Below are 6,569 nucleotides of genomic sequence, written 5' to 3'. Positions count from 1 at the left end.
TCATTGTTCAGTTCCCACCTATGAGTGAGAACATGCGGTGTTTGGTTTTCTCTTCTTGTGATAGTTTGCTAAGAATGATGGTTTCCAGCTGCATCCATGTCCCTACAAAGGACGCAAACTCATCCTTTTTTATGGCTGCAGACTATGACTTTTTTTTGCAGTTATCTTGTCAAGACGAGAATATGCCTCTAACTAGGTTGTCGACTTGGAACACCTGAATGTTTCCAGGTAGATTTGAAGGGCCCCATAATTATCAAGTAACCATAGAATTTTGCAGGTGTTCGCATAGTACATGCATTCTTAACACAATTTTTATCATGATTTTTTTTAAAGATTCGATTAAGAGATGATGGTGCTTTCTCTACTGTGGTTAAGGCCCATATCATCTCTTAACTGATTCCAGCAAAATCACAAATGAAATATTATTGTTAGTTAATCCGTCATCTCTTGATTGCTGTTTTTGCAGATGTCCACTCAAGAGTTACTGGTGTCTCTAACTACATTGTTGATCCTAGATACTTGCTAGTATCTAGGTAGATTTTATGGGTTTTTTTTAAGTTTATAGTGCCCATATGTCCAGGTTATAGGTTTGTCCTTAAGCACTGTTGTCTCTTTGGGTTTTTGTAAATTCCAATTAAAAGATTATTGAAAGCTTCTCTATGGTACTGAAGGCAAGATTTTGCTTGCATCCAAATACAAGATGATGTTAGTACCAAAGCTGATAATCCAGGTAAGCAGTACACGTGTTCTTAAGCCAACATAGTGACCAAATTTGTTTGCAAGTATTCTTGTAAGTTATGTTGACTAACCACCATAGCGACCAGGGAAATTTTGCAGATATCCTATTAAGCTATGAAGATGCCTGTAACTAAGGTGTTTTCCTCGGAAATGCGCAGGCATCCAGATAAGAGTTGATGGTGTCCCTAATCAAGATCATGACCATGGGATTTTGCAGTTAGGTAAGGAATGATGTGCCCCTACTGTGATGTTTATTTTGGCCTTTTTAGGTGATCAAGTTAGAGATGGTGTTTGTCTAATATATTAGTGACCATGAGGTTTTTGCAAGTATCTAATTAGAAGATGATGGTGTCTGTATATACAGTGCTAACCTCTGAATTTTGCATGTATCCAGATAAAAGTTGTTCTGTCCCTTACCATGTTAGTGGTCTTAGGATATTTTAGTTGTCCAGGTAAAGAGCGACGTGTCCTTAACAACATTAGTTACCATGCGATATTGCATGTGTCAGTTAAGAGATGATAGTGGCCCTAACCATGGTATTGACCATGAATTTTTGCAATTTTCCGGGATACAGATAGTGTTTCACTAGATTCAGTATTGACCATGTGGTTTTGTAGCCATCCTAACAAGAAATTATATATCCACAATTCTGTTTTTTATCCTCAGATTTATTTAGGTATTCTGGAAAGGGATAATGGTGTTCCTAACATTTACTGACCGTAGGCTTTGCAGATACCCAGCCAAGAGATGATGGTGTCGCTATCAATGTTGGTGTCCATGAGAATGAAAGAAAAATGGAATTTTTTGTCAACTCTATATTTTATTAAATTAATTCTAACATTAATATTACATACTATTCAGTCCTTTTTTTTTTTTTTTTTTTGAGACAGGGTCTCGCTCTGTCACCCAGGCTGGAGTGCAGTGACTCAATCATGGCTCACTGCAGCCTCGACCCCCCAGACTCAAGCAATCATCTCACCTCAGCTTCCTGAGTAGCTGGGACTACAAGTGTACACCACTATACCCAGCTAATTGTTGTATTTTTTGTAGAGACAGAGTTTCATCACGTTGCTCAGGCTGGCCTTGAACTCCTAGGCTCAAGCAATTCATCCCCAGAGTTCTGGGATTACAGGCATGAGCCACTGTGCCTGGCCCACAGTCATGTTTGATTATATCCATTTCTTTCTGTTTGATTTCTATGCAATGACATTTGTACCCGGAGTCTTAAGCTCATGTTTATTAAATATTTTAACATCTAAGAGTTACCAATATAGACATACATTATGTAAAATGTGGTTTTTCCTAAAGAAAACTAGGCTATAGATACAGTCATCAGAGGGTTAAAGGAGCCAAGGAAGAGGAATACTGGTGTGCATACTATGGATAAAAACATTTGTACTGTCACCATCCTGATATAAATAGATACTAGGTGATATGTTAGAAAAAATATGTGAAACTCAATGTAGATTAATGAGGGACTCGAATAGCACTTATTCAATTATTAATTTGGTTATTAACTTATTTAAATTACACCATTGAAACATAGCAAATAAGAGCTGGATAAGAACTTGATGATCAGCTAGTGCAACACCAGCGTGAATGAGAGCCTGCATGCGGAGAGGTTAATCACGGTCACAAGTTGCAGTGACGAGTGCTCTTTCCACTATCCTACTTTCTTTTTTTTTTTTTTTTTTTTTTGAGACAGAGTCTTGTTCTGTTGCCATGCTGGAGTGCAGTGTCGCCATCTCGGCTCACTGCAACCTCCACCTCTGGGTTCAAGCAATTCCCCTGCCTCAGCCTCCTGAGTAGCTGGGACTACAGGCACGTGCCACCATGCCCAGCTAAGTTTTTGTATTTTAGTAGAGAAGGGGTTTCACCATGTTGACCAGGATGGTCTCAATCTCCTGACCTCGTGATCCACCCACCTCAGCCTCCCAAAGTGCTGGGATTACAGGCGTGAGCCACCACGCCCGGCCTCTATTTTCTTTATTGAAAACCTGAGACCAATTGAAAAGCAATAAAACAATTGTTCAAGAGCTTCTTTAAATCAATACATTTCAGGAAATATATATCCAATTGGTCAGACTCCCCATCATGCACTTTGCTTTTTTGTTGAAATTCAAAGTAAAACTTTCTTTAAGGAAGCCTGGGTCTCAGTCTTAAACCCCTAGCTATAAATGTCTCCAACAAAGGGGAAGGGAAGCAGCCTAGTCTGAATTTTAATTCAGTGGGAAACCCATGACCTTCCATTCTCCTCTGATTTTACCATTCTTCTAGGATCCATTTCACAACTATTGTTCATCTGGGTGTAGAATCACTGCTTTGTATTTCAACACCATTGAAAATATGTCAGACCAAGACCCGTATATTATAATTCTGCTGGAAAAGAGAAGTTAAAGGGGTTAACCTGTAATAGTAGATTAAGATAATTATGGAAAAAGAAGGTTAAAGAAATGAGGGTTTAAAAAACTTTCAACAAGTTGCTCTCACCTCTGGGCCATCCACATAGTAGGTACTCAATATGTGTCAAAGTAAATGAATGCTTCTTTATGGATTGGCTCATTCAACAACCATTCTTTCTTTCAGCGTGCGATGGAAAGAAAGCTATCAACTTCATTCCTTAGACTTCCTGCAACACAGGTCACGTGTGAGCATGATTTAGATTCCACCATCAGATGTTCACATGTAACCTCTGTTGGAACTAAGCCATGGGTAGAAAGCCAGGGGAGTGGACATATATTTTACTGGCATGGATTATGGCAGGGGTACCATGGTTCTGGCTAGATATGTTTGAGGAGCTTGGAATTCATAAAACAGAGGCAAGTCAGAGCTAGAGATGTAGCTTAGGGTCAGATATGTTAAAGAAAACATTCTTTCATTTTCCATTTTGCCTTTTAGTTTTGAAAATTTTACATATAATGTCACAGGAATAAAACAAATTGAAAAAGAAAGAAAAAACCAACCATTATACCGTCTCTAAAATATATAAACACTTTATTTTTCCCTGTTATCAGTCATTACCCACATTTATACATATCATCTAGGGAACGTAAGGTTCATATAATTTTCTGATTTCTTTCCCTTAAAATGACATTGTAAATATATACACTCATATTTAATATATGGAAAAATGCAAAAATGACAAGGAAAATTTAAATGTGTAAATCTATGCATATAGAAGTCATTTTTTCATTTAACAGTAAGTACCTATAGGTAGTAGGTACAGTTTCCTGCTTTGATGATCAACAGTGAAGAAGCCACACAAAGTTCATGCCCTGAGGAAGATTACATTCTCTAATGGGTTCAGCTCCAATGATCCATACATTCTTGTGTCCCTGGGAGAGTCTCACCTTATTTCGTTGTCTCATTATAATTATTAATAGCTCTCACTCTCAAGGGTGTCTCAGTTTGGATAATACATTACATAGTCACCCTGGACATAATAGAGAATATAGAGGTGAGGACATGTATTAACTGCAGAGTAATAAGTGCTATAAAAATATCCTTTCCAGCTGGACACTGAAGATGAAAAAATAGAAATTTAAATTTTTTTTTAATTAAAAATAAATACCCTAAAGTAAGGTGACAGTAATTTGGGAAAAGGACTTCTTTCATTTGGGTGGTCAGGGCAGTTCTTTCTGAGGGGAGGAAGGAATGAATGACAAGAAGGAGCCAGTCAGATGAAGAGTGAAGGTGTAAGCATTGTAAGAACAGCAAGGGGAAGCAACATGTCCAGAGGACAGAGAGAGGCAGTGTGGATGAAGGGCAGTGTGCAGGGATGAAAGTGGCCCAAGGGGAGGCAAAGGCTAGTTTTTTAAGGCCCTGCCTGTCGTGAGGAGGAGCTTGGGTTTCCTTTGAAATGCAATGGACAGTCTTTAAAAGACAGCAAAGTGACCTCACTCACTTGTCTGTGCCAAATGTATTCAAACCCATAGGCCAGCAAATCACTCTCTGATGAAGCTCTCATATTTAAAAATAGTGTGGCTCCTCTAATAAAGCCACAGACACCAGGACTCTATGGAAAAGTATGTTTTTTACCAACACTGGAATGAATGATAAATTATTACATGACTTCAAGCTTAACATGAAGCTTAAAGTTCTCAGAAGCAGACGTATTTGTAACTTTCTCCCCTAAAGTATTGAAAGATAAAGTGCTGAATTTTAGAACTTTATAACAGACTCACAAATAAATGCAAGGCTTTATGAGTTTTATCAAGCTCTCCTCTTGTCATCAGTGACGTTAGTGAAGGACTATACAGTTTGAAGGTAGTTGGGACAAGTCTCCAGACAAGGGAGTAGCGATTTGGGACTAACTAACTGAAGAGGGAGGGAAGGGCAAGACGCCAGAAATCTGGTGGAGGACCTTGGTAGTAAGTATTCCAGCAGCTTCCAGATTGTTTCTGAGGCAATTTAAAGAGATGCAACTCAGAGGTGCAACTCTATCCTGCTAGGCTTGGTCTTCTAAGGCCCAGCACTTGGCTGCACAGGTTATGCACCACACCAGGATGCCAGGCTGTAGAAGCTAGATCGAGGGCCGAATTCCAGGTCACACCCTGCTCACCAAACCATGCCAGCTCAAAGGAAGGGACACCTCCTCAATTCAGCTCTGCTTATGAATTCTAAGCTCCTGATACACATCTGGTCAGAACCATGGTACCCCTCCACAATCCACGTCAGGAAAATGGATGTCTACTCCCTGCCTTTCTTCCCATTGTTTGGGGACTTTTCCTTAGTTCAGCTGAAGATGGGGTCCTTGTCATACTGCCACGAAAATTTAGGCTTGCAGATGATTTGAAGGGTGAGTAGGGCAGGGTTTTATTGGGTGAAAAGGAGAGACACCTAGTGAAGCAGGAGAGTGTGCTTCCTGCCCGTGGGCTTCCCAGGTACCACCAAGGAAGAGGAGAAGCAAGGCTCCTCTCCCCTGCAAAAACTGGAACTTCTGTGGCTCCACCCCACACTCCTTCCAGTGTGCAGGTAGGTCAGAGGCTCTGCCAGGGAGCCCTTCCCACCTGGCTGTCTCACCATGGCTCTGGGAAAGGGCTGTGCCCAGAGGGTGTTCTTTTCTATACGACAGGAAGTCTTTGTTTGTGCTCAGCAGTCCTGTGTTTAGGACATTTCCTGGGCTTTATGGCCTCTGACCAGTCATCCTTTACTGTCTAAATCTCTTAGCAGATGTACCCTCACCAGCTAGCCAGTTCTGTCTCCTGGTTCTCACCCTGGATATGAGCCTGTGTTGATTTCTTGTTTCAGCAACATCCGGGGCATAAAACAACATTTTTCATTATTTACCCACGTAAATAATCGGTTGCTGGAGGCTGCTCTGGAAAGCAGGACCCATACAGCACACATAGGAATGAATCCATCCAGCACTGCTCCTCCTTGGAGCCAGGAGTCCCATTAAGGCCTCCATCATCTCCTCTGTCACCATTTGGTACTTTTGGTTCTTTCTGTCTCCCTCAAGACTAGTTAAGACAGCTAATGTGTGGATGCAGTTTCGAAAACAATACTTTTCATAGCACTGGTTTGAGCTAATGGTGTTTTCATCTCAAAATGTTTTACAAACATTAATTAAGCTTATGTAGCTCCCTGCTGGGCTTAGGCAGAGAGAATGCCCAGAGAGAGAGAGTTTCCGCTTTTCCTCCAAGCCACAGAAAGTCCTCACGGAACCAGAAGGCCTGGGCTTTCAGCCCAACAGTCCTTTGCTTGAAGAGAACTTAACATACCTTTAAAACTTTCCTGATGCTCAGAAAATGAAGTCTTTTGTGATGCTTCATAAAATGAAATCCCTTGGAATGCTTTGGGGTTTTTTTTGGGAGTGGGGGTGGAGGGG

The sequence above is a fragment of the Rhinopithecus bieti genome, unplaced genomic scaffold, assembly GCF_001698545.2.
Source record: "Rhinopithecus bieti isolate Rb0 unplaced genomic scaffold, ASM169854v2 scaffold_28532, whole genome shotgun sequence".
In the NCBI taxonomy this organism is placed as follows: domain Eukaryota; kingdom Metazoa; phylum Chordata; class Mammalia; order Primates; family Cercopithecidae; genus Rhinopithecus; species Rhinopithecus bieti.
Note: the sequence above shows the minus strand (reverse complement) of the source record.